The 16,736-nt window shown below is 39.0% G+C and overlaps 1 protein-coding gene and 1 pseudogene across 5 annotated transcripts in view; one reads left to right on the forward strand and one right to left on the reverse strand.

Annotated features, from left to right (window-relative positions):
* Nucleotides 1-16,736, forward strand: part of Umad1 (UBAP1-MVB12-associated (UMA) domain containing 1) — a 250,458-nt gene that overhangs the window by 158,107 nt on the left and 75,615 nt on the right. The window lies entirely within an intron of this gene.
* LOC101597879 lies at nt 2,548-3,376 on the reverse strand (annotated as a pseudogene).

Consider the following 16,736-nt stretch of genomic DNA (forward strand, 5'->3'; position numbering starts at 1 on the left):
AAAACACTGTTGTGTTCAACATATGCAAGACTGATACTTGGCACTCATCCATTCTCAATTTTTATACTAGCTGTCAAACATACTATAAAACAGAGTTTTTGTGTTGTCATCCTTGGCAAAATAAAGGTACCAGTTTTGGGATTGGTCTAATGTTTTATCATAATGATGATTTTTATGCCACACTCTTAGGCTTAATTTTAGTTGGGGGAATTTCGAAAGCTGAGTAGAGGGAGGATATGCATGGGAAGGTAACTGCTGAAATGCTCAGGCCATTACCAGCTCTGCAGCCCTTCCCGAAGAGTCATTATAAAAGGACTCTAGTGGAGTGGGTGTGTTAGAGAAGAATCCAGTCACTGGGTCCTCCTGGCTCTACCACTGCTGTTCTTCTCATTCCTTTTGATTTCTCTTTACCATAGACCCTGAGGAAACAACTGAGAATCAGGCTAGAGTTCATTCTAAATGGGAAACTGTAACTGCAACTTGATAGTGAGTTCTTTTGCTGCCAGCAAACTGAACCATGTTGTGGGCAGTTTCCCAGGAGACCCACTGGTTCAAATAATGTTCATCATGTCTCTGCAGACCCCTGATTCTGCAGAGCAAGGAGTATGGGGGTGGACTGGAAAGCTATGAAGAAATAATAAGAACAGCAATGAAGTGTTGAAAACAGGAGAAAGCATGGTAATTCAAAGAAAGAAATAACAGGAATAGTAATTACCAAAATTAGAATGAAAAGATCTAGATTCAAGTTCCAGCTAACTGAACATTCTGGAGGGGCCATCCTCTCAGTGTCTGTGTCTCCATGTGTAGAGTGGAGCCTGGTTGACATGCCAAACAGGTTGTTAGTCTAAAGACAAGTGAAGAGAGAATGTGAGATACGCAAGGGCTGTGAGACAGTGGAATACTAGAGAACAGAATAGTTATAGTACCACTGACTTAACCATTTGTTTTTTTTGTTGTAGTTATTGCCATTGCTTAACTCTTGGCAGCCAAGGAAAAGGGAACACTGCAAATATGAAACTTACAAATAGATTCTTTGTCTATGAGTTCTGCAAAGCTCCTTGATAATACCACAATTTATCTCCATTTGATTCCAACCCACCACTTTCCCACAGCACTGATTCCAAACCCTGTCGCTCTTCTCGAGCACCAGCATCAGCCCCTTCTTTCTTAGTCTCCGTAGATAACCTCCTCCCTAATTTTGCTAGGAAAGTTGAGCAAGGGCTTAGAAGAGCTTCCCTAGTCACAATCACAAAACGCCTCTTTTTCCACTCAGTTTCCTTCTCATTTTCTATCGCCCCAGTTGATGGCCTTCTCAAGCTTCCTCATCTGCATGGATTCATCAGTTATTTCCAGGCTGTCCTTTTAATCTTGTCTGCCCACTCTTGCTCCAAGGTCAGAAGAATTGAATTATTTGAATTCACTGTCATATATGTTTGTTTTTTCCCTTGCCAAGAGTTTCTGCAGAGTGATTTGAGGTCTCTCGTCACCATCCATGCTGTGTTTTAATACATTTCAGTGTGGCTTCTGCCTTCCACATTGTATTGACTTTCATGTCATAAAGACCCCAGCTAACCTCACTATCAAGCTTTGTGACCTTTCTTTTCAAATTTGTTGCATTGCTGCCCATGCACATGCTGACATCCTAAGCTTCCTATACCTGAAGCACTCTCCCTCCTTGAGTTCTGTGTATCAGGAAATTGGTTGGTTGTTTTCTTTGTCTTTCTGCCATCATACCTGCTTTTCTCCTTCCTTCAGTCCATGGCTGACACAGTATACAACACTGAACTCAAAATGGGTGGCCGTTTTAAATGTAACATGGTAATCTATAAGACTGAATATGAACATACCAAAAACTATGGTCTTGGATTATATAAAAACTTCTTACATAAAAAATTTGAAAAAATACATGATACATAATCAAAAAAATTCTTAATTTGGAGTTAATCAGTATTAAATTCTACCTTTTAAAAGATGTTAAAAATGAAAAAAAAATCTTTCAAATTGGAAGGTCTGTTTAAAGCCTTGCATCCAGAGTATAAAGAATTCTCAAAACTCAATAATAAGAAAACAAGCAGCTCCATTTTAAAAGAATGACAAAAGCTTTGAAGAGACATTTAGTTGAAGAACATATACAGTGGTAGGTAAGCATTTGGAAAGATGTTCAGCATCAGTAGTTATTAGGAACAGATAAGTCAGTGCTCCATACATGCTGATACCCACATTACAATGGCTAACACTGAGAAGATAGACCATCACACATGTCATTGCATACATTGCTGGTGGGAAGGGAACATGGGGTGGTCATTTTGGAATTTTGGCAGTTTTTAAAGCACACAAGTGGGTAATTTTTTGGTATTTAGTTTTTACTCATAATCATAAACTTTGCAGTCTGGCTAGACTTGGAGAAGGATAAGGAAAATGTAGAACATAAGGAATTGCAGTGAGAGCACAAAGAGTCCAGGATATGGTGAGCAAATGGAGTACAGGGTGCTCTCCTGAGCTACAGAAAGAATGGTCTGGTGGTTAAGATAAAACAAGCCAACCATATTAGAGTTGTCCACAGTCAGCGATGGTGACCTACTTGCTAGTCTTGCATCCTACTTCCTTGACAATGTTCATGTCTTCTTTCACCTTCCCAAAGACCACATGCTTATCATCCAACCACTCAGTCTTGGCAGTGCAGATGAAAAACTGGAAACCATTTGTGTTTGGACTGGCATTTGCCATAGACAAGATGCCAGGACCTATGTGCTTCAAGATGAAGTTTTCATCCTCAAATTTCCCCCATAAAGATGATGTTGCAGTGAGGTTCACATTGCTGGTAGATATCACCCAACCATGAGCAGCTTGTGGGAAAAAGTTTATTTCAGTTTACAAGCTCGAGGGCGAAGCTTCATGATGGCAGGGGAAAGCGATGGCATGAGCAGAGGGGGGAAATCGCCCTCTGGCCAACATCAGGTAGACAACAGCAACAGGAGACTGTGCCTAACACTGGCAAGGGGAAACTGGCTATTAAAACTCATGAGCCTGCCCACAACAATATACTGCCTCCAGGAGGCATTAATTCCCAAATCTCCATCAGCTGGGAACCTAGCATTCAGAACACCTAAGTTTATGGGGGACATCTGAATCAAACTACCACAAATGGACTTGCTTGCCACCAGTGCCATATGGCATGTGAAGTTGCCACACTGGCACATGAATCCTGAAATAATTCTGTGAAAGCACAACCCCTTGTAATCAAGTCCTTCCTCTCGAGTGCTCAGAGCACGAAAGATTTCTGCTGTCTTTGGAACTTTGTCTGAAAACGGCTTGAAGGCAACAGCCCCAAGGACTTGCTGTCAATGGTGATGTCCAAGAACACGGGGTTGACCATGGCTGACAGGAACCAGCTACTAAGGAGAGCTGCGTCTGCAAGGCAGCCAAATGAGTGGTTTTTGTTTTGTTTTGTTTTGTTTTTTCAATTTATTTTGGGAGAAAGAGAGGATGGGTGTGTCAGGGCCTTCAGCCACTGTGAATGAACTCCAGATGCATGCACCTTCTTGTGTGCATATACAACATTGCTTGCATCACTGTTTCTGGCTCATGTAGGACCTGGAGATTCCAATAGGAGTTCTTAGACTTCACAGGCAAGCAACTTAACTTAAGCCATCTCTTCAGTCCCCAGATGGGTAGCTTTAGTATGACCCAGCCACTACACTCCATACCTGTACCCAGCCAAAATGAAAGAGTATGCTGCATAATGCAAAGTATATGCAAGTGTAGAACATGCAAACCTTTAGCAATAGGAGGCAAGTGTTTCTTGGGGGGAATTGGTTGCAGAGTTGCTCAAGGAAACTGGAGGTTACACATGTGTTCATTATGTTGGTCATGTTGATGCCTTCACAAATGCACATGGACAGATAATATTTATGCTTGAAATGTGAAGTTTAATATACATTAAACAAAGTTCAAGTTCCTAGACTACTGGCCCATCCTTTTCACTTCACTCAACTTACAAAGCTATTCTGACTTCTGTAGCAGCCTAGATAGTTGTATGTATAGGTAACATGTGAATAGAATCATGTAATGGGTACATTTTTATGTCAAGCATTTTCAGTAACAAATGTGTGCTTGTGAAGCTTATCCACACTTACTGTTCGTGCAGTTGTACTTTAGTATTCTCAATATTATAGATCATTCTATTTTATGAATATGGATCCATGCATGTAAAGGAAGAGATACATTATGAGAAATGCATTAACTAGACAATTTTATTGTGCAAACATGATAAAGTAGTACACTTACACACACCTAGATGATGGAAGCCTACCACACACCTAGGCTGGATGATGCATATATCAATAGCCTCTTGCTTTTAGAATCATGTTGGACAAAGCAAACATTAAATCAAGCACAAGAGAAAATGATAGTTTAGAGATGTGGTGAGCATATGAGGTACAAGGCAGCTGCAGGTATAACATGGCATATTTTTAGAATAAAGTGTTTTGTAAGTAGAAGAAATATTCTCCAAAATAATAATTAAAAGTTTAACATAGTACATGTATAAATTAGTAACATAGTTATCTGTCCCCAAGTATTTTATACTGATTTGCTATATTTTTATACATCCAGCATGAGCAGATTTGTTTATAGCAGCACTGCCACAGATACATTGCACATGATGTTACAATACTTATACCACCACCAGGCAATGGTTCATTGCCACAAATAACTCTACATACCATTAACATCTTTAAAAAAATGAATTTCTGACCATGTTATAGAATTGAATCCTAGAAGTAGATTTATTGATGAAATTATATGCTTTCCAAAGTTCTTGATATAAATTACTGAATTGCTTTCTAAAAAGTTTACACCTTTTACATCTCCTTTCCTATTATCACAGTACTAACACATAAGCATTCAATAGAATTCTGTTGATATGAACCAAAAGCACTAAATTCTTTTATCTCGTATGATCCGTTTCTTTTCTGCTTGTTTGTTTTTTGAAGTGGGGTCTCACTGTAGTCCAGGCTGATCTTGAACTCACTCTGTAGTTCAAGCTGACCTTGAACTTCCAGAAATCCTCCTACCTTAGCTTCCCAAGTGCTGAGATTAAAGGTGTGCTCCATCACATCTACCTCTACAAGCTCCATTTCTGAGTTTCTTGTGTCAAAGATTGGTCTTGGTGCTGGGGAGATGGCTCAATGGGTAAGAATGCTTGCTACATGAGAAACAAAGTTCAATCTCCAGAACCCATGTACAAATCCAGACACCTCTGCACACATCTATAGCCCCAGTGCTGTGATTAGGTAGAGACAGAAGGATTGCTGGTGCTTGCTGGTCAACCAGTCCAAATGAAAATGATAGAAGCTCCAGGTTTAAGTGAGAGACCTTATCTCAAGGAAATAAGGCAGATTGATAGAGGCCTCCCCTGACCTTACACATGTGTGCACAGAGTAGACACACCTGCATATACACACGTGGATATACCACAAATACCACAATACTGGTTATCTCCTTCTATTTCATTGTTATTTAATTTAGAAATGGCTTCTTGGGTAAAAGTACTTGCCATGTAAGCATGAGAGCTTGAGGTGGCCTGAGTTTGATCTCCAACATCCATGTCAAAACAAAAAATAATAAAATAAACAAATCTGGGCATGGTTACATGTGCTTGTAACCCTAGTCCTATATGGAAAGAGGATCTCTGGGGCTCACTAATGACATAAAAACATGGCAGGTATTGTTGCAGTGAAAGATACATTCTCAGGGAAACAAAAGTGGAAAAGTTATAGAGGACACCATAGTTCTTTGGCCTCCACATGCATGCACACTGGGCACACTCATCTGTGCACACACATGCAAGCACTATACATTGACACATATATCACACTCACACATGCCAAAAATAATTCATTAATATATGGAGCAATTTCTCTCGCTTTCTCATTTCTTCTTTTTCAAAAAGTATTTTACATTTCTTCTCCAAGTACTGGACTCTCATATGCTATCCAAGCACTCTGACACTGAGATATAACCCTATTTTTAAAAGTTTTATTTCTTAATTTGCAAGTAAAGGGATACAGAGAGAAGAAAGACAGGCAGAAAGAGAAGTAATGGGTGGGCCACGACCTTTAGCCACTGAAAACAGACTCCAGACACATGCCCCACCTTGTGCATCTGGCTTTATGTGGGTACTGGGGAATCAAACTAAGGTCTTAGGCTTTGCAGACAAGCACCTAACTACTAAGCAATCTCTCCATCCCAATCCTTATTTTTTATTTTTATTTTCAGAAAGGGTCCCACTAAGCTGCCTAGGCTGGCCTTGAACTCATTCTACATTCCATGAACCTATGATCCTCCTCTCTCAACCTCACAAGTCACTAGAATTACAGGCCTGTGCCACTAGACCTGGCTGCATGATTCTTGCTTTTTCTATTTTTTTCTAGTAGAACTTCAAAATACTTTACCACATTGTGAACAAAAATAGGCACTGAAGGTTTTATTGGAAGTACATTATTGGCATTTCTATACATTAATGTTGCATGAATTAACATATTTATATGTTTATAATCCTTTCAGAGTTGACCTTCCACTTATTTAAGTATTTTTATTAAATACCACTATAAGTATATTTAAGTACCTAGAGTTTAATTTTTTTATTTCTGAGCATCTTACATTTCATGGCTTTTGGAAACTGGATACTTTCCATTACATTTACAACTAAGTATATTACAACTTAGTTTTAAATATTCAGTTTGCATAAATCATCCTTATTGAGCTTTTATTAATACTAATAGTCATTTTCTACCCATAATGCTTTGGGGTTTAGAACCTTTTAATTTTCAAGTTTGGAAATAGAAAAGTGATGTCTAGAATAAAATCATAGAAAGATAAAATATAGAAAAATACCTTAAAATAGAAAATTGGAATTCTGATTGTTTTCAAAATTCTATTTTTTAAATATTAAAGTATTAATCTTTGTCAAAGCCAGACTATTTTCTTTAGCCATTCTATTTTGAATAGTGAAACAAATCAGTTAAACATAAAACTAATAAAGACATTTTAAAATAGAAAATAATCTGTCACCTCATTAGTCAAAGTAGTTATAGAAAACCACATCATTTATCTTTTTTATTTCTCTAAATTTATATTTTCCCATTCTCTCAGTTTTTAAACCCCTTTTCCTGTCTATTATGTATTATATTTCTTTCTTTTTCTAGGAATTGTAGAAATTTGGAAAGAAATTGTTAGAAAGCTAATGAAAAATTTAACTTTAAAGTAAACAGAGGAACATGAAATACTTTCACTTTTGTTTTCAGATTTTTTTATTTTCATGTGCCTTTATATGGGTTATGCTAATGATCCCTCCTCACTTCCTTATATCAATTATTCACATGTGTGCATATAAAACCCCAACATCTTTAAGGTTATTTTATGTACCTAGAAACTTGAACCACAAATTTAATCAGAAAATAATACTTTAATCTGAGATAATCCACATTAGTGACCTTCTGTGTGCACAGCAACAACAACAGCAGAGCATGTAATGTCTGATCTCTTGTGCAGACCCACAGACTCACTGGCAATTGATGATCCAGAGATTAACTGTCCTCGGTTGAGATGGTTGTTCTGCTAATTATTAGGAAGAGACTATGTAAGGCCCATTTAATCCTTACAAAGACAGGCTTGTTTTCTAATTTGTGAAATGAAACTAGGTCTATCAATCATATATAGTTGTGATTTGCTCTGAGTATTCTGTAAACCAAGGCTAGTGGTTATTAAAATTTTTTTATATTTTCCCTTGTCAAAATATGAAAAAGTCCTTTAATGTTCAGTGACAGAATTGTAGTATAACCTTAAAATACTGTCTTTTATGGTACAAAAGGTGTGTGTGTGTGTGTGTGTGTGTGTGTGTGTGTGTGTGTGTATGGTATATGTGCATGTATACATATATTCTCTCTTTATACACATACACACACATATATATGTGTGTGTATGTGTATGTATGTGTGTATATATGCATACATACATACATACGTACATACAACAAAACATATAGTTTGTTCCTTTGTTAAGCTTCAGGGCTGAAAGTGAAAATCAGATCAGAGCAGAGAACGAAGGCACTGCGTTCCAGATCTCATGAATGGGTTTGGATTTGGTAATGAAGTAGTGAAAATAAGCTGAAAGGTTGCTTCAAGGCCTTAATTACAAAGATTTTCTTTAGCTCACAAATAAACTATTTGGAATTAGAGAGTTAAAATCATGTGCTTTCAATAGAGAGATGTGATGGGATAATACTCACCCCAAGCCTTTCAAAGAGAATAAAAATGAAATGCCAGAACTAGAAATAAGCACACCAACAACATCTTAAAAGCAACATCAACAAAGTTTTACCTGGCACCCTGTCCCATGTGGTAGTTCGATATATTCAACATAATGCTAGCAAACAATCAGTGTACTTCTTACATAGTGAGGCAAGTCCAGAAATCAGCACAGTTACACTCTCTACTCTAATTCCATACATTCACAAAAGGGGAGATGGCATACAGAAGAAATGGAAAACAATAAGTAAATCCATTTTGTTTATAACAGTATGCTATCCTAAAGGTAGGTACTGCTCAGGGAGAGAATTCTGAATACTTTTTTCACTCATATTAGAAAGAAATGGATCTGGAAACCTAACAGACTTTAATTTGACTATGGCTCTAGAATTTTGTGATGCTAGGAACATTTTTTAAACTTTTCCTATTATTTTCTTCACCAATTAAATAAAATTATTCTCCCTTCATGAAGCATCTATCAAGACCTTGGTAGAAGAAATGATACCCTTTTTTTCAGACTGTCACAATTTCTGTGAAAGATATAAAAAATATTTACTTAAAAATATTTTGGCCGGGCGTGGTGGCGCACGCCTTTAATCCCAGCACTCGGGAGGCAGAGGTAGGAGGATCACCGTGAGTTCAAGGCCACCCTGAGACTACAGAGTTACTTCCAGGTCAGCCTGGACCAGAGTGAGACCCTACCTCGAAAAACCAAAAAAAAAAAAAAAAAAAAAAAATATTTTGAAGAAGTCGGGCATGATGACCACACCTTTTATCCCAACACTGAGGAGGCAGAGGTAGGAGGATAACCATGAGTTCAAGGCCACTCTGAAACTACATAGTGAATTTCAGGTCAGCCTGGACTAGAGTGAAACCCTACTTTGAAAAACAAAACGAAACAAAATCTTTTGAGGAAAAATACTACATAAAAGAATAAATAAGACCAGTCTGGTTACATAGTGTCATATCATCTTAATATATATGTATATACATATTTTTAAATTTTTATTTTATTTATCTATTTGAGAGGTAGAAGGAGAATGGGCACACCAGGGACTCCAGCCACCACAAACAAACTCCAGACACATGCTCCAACTTGTGCATCTGGCTTACATGGGTACTGAGGAATGGAACCTGGTTCCATAGTCTTCATAGGCAAGTGCCTTACCTGGTAAGCAGTCTTTCCAGCCCCTAAATATATTTTTAAATTAAGTCTGTGCCATTTCTCAGGAAAGTTCACTAGTTCCTGAGCCCTTTTGGAGGTTCTGTTGTATATGAAACATCCCTGCAGAGCCGAGCCTAACAATTGACTGTGCAGTCATTGGTGAATGTCCAAAGAAGCTAAGGGCAGCCTCTCAGGTTATAACAAGTCAAGAGCAGCAAAAATTCTGAGAAATTGAGGAGCTGACTGATCCTGCATAAGAATCCATGCAGCAAGGGGGCGCATGCATCTGGAGTTCGTTTGCAGAGGCTGGAAGCCCTGGCGTGCCCATTCTCTCTCTATCCCTCTATCTGTCTTTCTCTATGTCTGTCGCTCTCAAATAAATAAATTAAAAAATAAAAAAAAAAAGAATCCATGCAGTGCAAAGCTGCAGTAGGGTGAATGAAAACCTCTTGAGCCATGGTTTAGGAAATACCATGAACACACTCATTCACTTATTAAACTGGATATTTCTTCAACAGTGATTGTTCGCTCCATGAGAAAAATGTGAGATGGAATGCGGGGGGGGGGGTGTCTTTGGCAGAGAATTATAGAGAAACAGCACATTGAAGGGGCTGAAAGTTACTTCTTGGCTAGAGTGTCAAGTTGAAGGGATGAGATACTTCTGGGTAAAGGTTGAAAAGGATCATTAAAGGATAAATATCCTGGATTTGTAAGCCAAGTTATTCTGTGTAGTATGGGAGAAGGTCCAGTTCTGTGCTTAAGAAATAGGAGAATGGGGCTGGAGAGATGGCTTGCAGTTAAGGCACTTGCCTGCAAAGCTTAAGGAGCTAGGTTTAATTCTCCAGGACCCACATAAGCCAGATGCACATGGTGGCACATGCATCTGGAGTTTGTTTGCAATGGCTAGAGGTCCTGGCGTGCCCATTCTCACTTTTTCTCTCTCTCTTCCTCACTCTGTCTCTAATAAATAAATAAAAATAAAAAGAATCCATTTAAAAAGAAGAAAGAAAGAAATAGGAGAATGGATTGAAGAAAAGATAACATGGCTAGATGAAAGGAGATGGGTATCTATCTGGTCAGCTGTGGAAATCATTGCAAGAGATAATAGTGGACTAAACTGGAAAAGGGTCATTTGCATTGGAAAGCTTAAGGTAGTGCCACAAAACTTGACTTTGGTTGGAGGGTTTAGGAGGTTTTGTGACAGACATGTACTTTTTATCTACACTCATCTATATTCATATCATATCTGTGTATTGTAGCTATCTTAAGGCCTCTTTTATTTATTCAAATTTATTTTGAAATAATATCATGTAAAAATACCACTAAGGGACTGGAAGGATGGCTTAGCAGTTAAAGCATTTGCCTGCAAAGCCACAGGACCCAGGTTCGAATCTCCAGGACCCACGTTAGCCAGATGTACAAGGGGGTGCACCCATCTGGAGTTTGTTTGCAGTGGCTAGAGGTCCTGGTGCATTCATTCTCTCTCTCTCTCTTTCTCTCTCTCTCGCTCTCGCTCTCTATCTCCCTCCCTCTGTCCCTCCTCCCTCCCTTCTTCTTTCTCTGTCAAATTTTAAAAAAAGTACCTCTAAGAGTATTTTGTGTTTTCAGAAAAACTTGAGGATAATGTCATTACTGTTAAACAGTTTAGTTTGTGTTTTCCAGTTTAAATTTCTACATCAGTCTGTATTAATCCATACACCATCAACATATATCAAAATTCAGAAATTAACTATCAAAGCCCCATTTCTGTTTTGTCCCAATTCTGTCTTTCAAGCAATAGGATCCAATTCAGAATCACATGTTACATTCCATTATCTTCTCTCTCTCTCCCTCCCCACCCCCACCGGGCTTTTTTATTTTTTCCTGAGTTAGGGTCTCGCTCTAGCTCAAGCTGACCTGGAATTCACTATGTAGTCTCAGGGTGGTCTTGAACTCATGGTAATCCTCCTACCTCTGCCTCCCCAGTGCTGAGATTAAAGGCATGTGCCACCACACCTGGCTGGCTCTTTTTTTTTTTTTTTTTAAGCACATGTCTATATTTTCTTCACTGGTAACTCTTAACTGACCTTTCAGATAGAATGGAGACTTTATTTTTCAGGAAGGATAATCCTCTCACACTTTGCTGGAACATTACTGCAGCGCATACTGTCTTGTGCTTTTTCTGCAATGTTGAAACCAGGCCTGCCAGTTGCCACAGAGAAGCCCAGGCCACAGATAACAAGTTGCTATATTTTATCCCTAAATCAGTGTGCTCTTGGAGTCCAAAAGTAAAGTTGTCAGTACTTGAGAAGTTACTACTTTTTTCTTAGCAAATACGCCTACATCTTCAGGCTTTTCTCCAAGATTCCTTCTGCCCTGACCCTACAGTCTGTGATGGGTGACAGTTTTTATTTTTCCTGATGCAAAGGATCTGACACTGTACAGAAACACAAGGCTCTGTCCTGTTAGCTTTTCTGACTGGTTGATTGCCCAGAGCCATCTGTCTCTTGTTCCCCAGGCAGTTTTTGAAACTGAACTTCCTGATACAAGCATCTGTGTGGAGTTGTTCTTTGCCCCTGGGCCATGAGGGGAAGAGGAAGAGCTGTCCTGCCTGCATAATCTCCTTTCCTTGAACACTTCCTCAGTGTTCCTGGACCTTCAATGTCTAGACATTTGTTTAAGATTATAGGCCATGGGCTGGAGAGATGGCTTAGCAGTTAACTGCTTGCCTGTGAAGCCTGAGGACCCTGGTTCAAGGCTCAATTTCCCAGGACCCAAGTTAGCCAAAAGCACAAGGGGGCACATGTATCTGGAGTTCACTTGCAATGGCTGGAGGACCTGGCGTGCCCATTCTCTCTCTCTCTCTGTCTCCATCTTCCTCTCTCTGTCTGTTGCTCGCAAAATAAATAGGTAAAAATAATTTTAAAAAAAGATTATTGACCAATTGTTTTGTAAAATATCCCTCAATTTGAGGTTTTCTGTCCTATTTTTGTAATTACACTCAGGTTCTGGATCAGAAGAGATATGTTCTCATTGCATCCTTTCAGATGTACAACTCCTACATCATTGTAGATGCTTACCATGTTCACTGACTTAAGATCATGTCTACCATATTTCTTTACCATAAAAATATAAAAATCAGCTTGCTTCTCCCCCTCCCCCCAGGTAGTGTCTCACTCTAGCCCAGGCTGACCTGGAATTCACTTTGTTGTCTCAGGGTGCTCAGGGTGGTCTTTGAACTCACAACAATCCTCCTACCTAGCCTCCCTAGTGCTGGGATTAAAGGCGTGTGCTGCCACACCTGGTTTATAATCAGCTTTTAAAAAATATTTTATTTTTAGGCCTGGAGGGATGCTTTACCAGTTAAGGTGTTTGCCTTCAAAGCCAAAGGACCCAGGTTTGATTCCCCAGGACCCATTTTAGCCAGATGCACAAGGGGGTGCATACATCTGGAGTTTGTTTGCAGTAGCTGGAGGCCCTGACCTACCCATTCTCTCTCTCTCTCTTTCTCTGTAAAATAAATAATTAAAAAGAAAATTTAATTTCTTTTTAATTTTTATTTATTTACTTGAGATTGAGAGAGAGACAGATAGACAGAATGGGTAGGTCAGGGCCTCCAGAGACAAGTGTCACTATGTGTATCTGGCTTACTTGGGTAATGAGGAATCAAAACTGGGTCTCCAGGGTTCACAAGCACATGCCTTATCTGCTAAGCCATCTCTCTAGCCTTAATTAGCTTTTTTTTTTTTTTTTTTTTGAAGAGATGGTGCATTAAGGCAATGTAATACCCTCTTCCTTGCCAACCACTTATATACTAGTTTTAGTATCTATGTGTGTTTCTTGCTTGAATTAGTTACTATATTTGTCAAATGGTGCTTTTATAATTTCTTCAGCCTATCTTCATTCATTAGCTATCATCCTAATGGAAGGAAAAGTTTTTCCTTTTCTCATTTCTCTGCCTATTCTTTTATTTATATCAGTGTACGTTGATTTTTATTTTTAATGCTTTATCATATTAATGTCATTATTAAAATATCTAGTTTAGATCAATGGGAAATAAAAATACTAACGTATCACTCTTTTAGGAAAACCTAACTTGTGTAACTACAAATAATTGGTTATTCCCTCATTATTTATTTATTCTAATTTTTGGAAGATTTTTATTTTGTGCTGTTATTTAAATATATATCCATTTACTCTTTTTAAAATTTAAGGCCCTACTCAATCTAAAGGCCCTCACTTCTTCACCCCACTCCTACTGTCTCTGAATCTGAAAACATTTTGTTGGTCATACCATTTTCAATAACTTTAGAATTAGAAGCTCAATAAAGAACTATATTCCTTATTCTTTTCTTCCCAATTCATTTTACCATGAGATGGGTAGATAGTGATATAGTCCAAAGACCATGTTTAAAAAGAAATAAACATTCAATATTTTCTTGCTATGGGAGTTTTGTGGGATAAATACAGTTCCCTTAGACTGAGAGTCTCTTCCTGTTGCCCCTGGGCTCTGGTTTCCAAGTACCTCGCTCTCACCAAGGTTGATGTACTTTGTCTTAGCATGAACAGAGTAAGCCTGACAACCAGAATGCCTGAGTGGGAGATGAGAAAGAGTTATATTTGACTGAAGAAGCCTCTCTTAGACAGTTTTACATAATGGATCTGGGTGGTTCATGTTTTTCTTGGTCCATATGCATACTCCAAATCTTTGTTTTTTTTTTTTTTAGTTTAATTTATTAGTTTTCTTTCCAGCAAATACCAGCAGTTTGGTACCATTGTTTAGGCTCATCCATGATCTACCCCCTCCCATTGGACCCTCCTTGTTGATGTAAATGGGTTGTGCATTGTGGAGTTAGCCCACAGTTATTGGTATGATAAATGTCCCTGCATATCATGACCCAACATGTGACTCAGACATTCTTTCTGCCCCCTCTTCCGCAAAATTTCCCTGAGCCATGTTGGGTTCATTTTTGGTCTGCTTCAGTGCTGAGGTGTTGGGGGCCTCTGAGGCTCTGGCTCTCTGCTTTGGTAGGAGTTGATTTTTCTCTGTGTTGGTCTTCTTCCCCTTTGTGCTGGTATCCGGTTCATCAGGAAAATATCACCCTTGCTTGTTTCACCAATTGTCCTTAGTTTCAGTCAGGCCCCTTTTGAGGTATGTTGGGGCAGCTCTCTCCATAGGATCTGCATCTATCTGAAAAAGAGAAGCAGATTCTCCAACGGAGAGTAAGTTAGCACCTGGAAAATTGAGATAACACTTACTTTTTTGATAGAGAGTTTGATAGGTGTAGGCCCTCTTGTACCCCATGATTGATGGTAGCTTGATAATTGGAGAGTGGGCTTATGTTTGGGTATGGTTCTGACTTGTTTCTCAGCTCCAGCTATGGGTCTCATACCACTGAGGGGATCAGTTAGCCAAATCAAGAGCAGTTGGTTCCCCACCATGACTGTGTGCCACTATTGCACTTGTGTGGGCATCACATCAGGTTATTTGTTGCTAATTAGGTTAGACCATGAGTTGCTTGTACAGATATTGGTCATTTCCCCCAGTCACCCATGTAGCACCTTCTGGCACTAGACACGCTGACAGTCTGGGGACTGACTCTCTCCTGGCCTCCAGCCATGCCATTCCATTTTACGTGTCAGCTGCATATGGAGTCTTCAGCAATAGGGTCTTACCACTGGCCTTTGGTGAGTCATCAAGTACTCTGACAGAACTCTGTCATTGTTTTGGGAAACCTTGTAGGTTTCTCTGATCAAAAGCTCATTGTGGATGGTAGCCCCAAGCTGGAAGTGGGGGTTACAGGTAAGTGCCCACTAAGAAATTGAGTAAAAACATAACTAATATTACAAGAATTAGGGAGGAGAGAGAGAGAGAAGGGAGATGGGGGAGAGGGAAGGAGGGAAGATGTAGATTTAGGTTAGTCTTGATCCTACCCTCTCCAGTGTCTTGTGGTTCAGGTGTTTCCTGTAAGGGTCTAGTGAAGGTTCAGCCATTTGCTCTGCCTTTGAGGAAGTAGAATTTTATGGTACCATTGCCATTTGGATCCAGATTACTGTTTTCCACCCTTCGATGCCCTCCCCACCCTCCCCATCTATCATATTGTCTAGTCCATGAGGTGCTTGCTAGGTATGTAAGGTATCTTGGGTAGATTCAGGTTAGGTGTTGTAGATGAGTGAGACTATGTGTCAATTTTTTTTCTGTGATTGGGTTAGTTCACTGAGAATGATCTGTTCCAGGTTCAACCATTGTTCCTCAAATTTCTTTGTGTTGTTTTTTCTTACTGCTGTATAGAATTCCATTGTGTAGATATACCATATCTTTGTTATCCATTCTTCTAATGATGGACATCTGGATTGATTCCAGCTTTTAGCTATTATGAATTGAGCCACTACAAACATGGTTGAGCAAATCTCTCTGGCCTGTGGTTTGAAGGTTTTAGGGTAGATGACCAGTAAGGGTATAACTGGGTCTGTTGGTATTTCTATAATCAGCTTTTTCAGGAGTCTCCATATTGCTTTCCAAAGTGGTTGTACCATCCTACATTCCCACCAACAGTGAATGAGTATTCCTGCTTCTCTGCATCCTCACCAGCATTTATTTTCATTTGATTTTTTGATGTTGGCTATCCTTATTGGGGTAATATAGAATCTCATAGTTATTTTAATTTGCATTTCTCTGATGATTAGGGATGATGAACATTTTCTTAAGTGTGTGTTTGCCATTTGTATATCTTCCTCTGTGAATTGCCTATTCAACTCTGTGCCCCATTTCGTGAGTGGGGTATTTGTCTTCTTATTGTTTAGACTTTTGAGTTCTTTGTAGATTCTAGAGATTAGGCCTCTATCAGTTGGATGACCCGCAAATATTTTCTCCCATTCTGTGGGTATTCTATTGGCTTTGCTTATTATATGCTTGTCTGTAAAGAAACTCTTCAGCTTCATATGATCCCATTGGTTGAGTGACTGTTTAAGAACTTGAGCCACTGGGGTTTTGTTCAGGAACTCTTTTTCCATTCCTATATCATGGAAAGTACTTCCTAAATTTTCTTCTGGTAGTATTCGAGTTTCTGCTCTTATGTTGAGGTTTTTGATCCATTTGGATTTGAGAGTAGTGCATGGTGAAATGTGTGGATCAAGTTTTAGTTTCCTGCATGTGGCTATCCAGTTTGTCCAGCACCATTTGTTGAAGATGCTATCTTTTTTCCAGCCTATATTGTTCGGGCTTTTGTCAAATATCAAGTAGCTATAGTTGCTCGACCCAAAATCTGGGCCCTCAAGTCTAT

The sequence above is a fragment of the Jaculus jaculus genome, chromosome 10 (assembly GCF_020740685.1).
Source record: "Jaculus jaculus isolate mJacJac1 chromosome 10, mJacJac1.mat.Y.cur, whole genome shotgun sequence".
NCBI lineage: Eukaryota > Metazoa > Chordata > Mammalia > Rodentia > Dipodidae > Jaculus > Jaculus jaculus.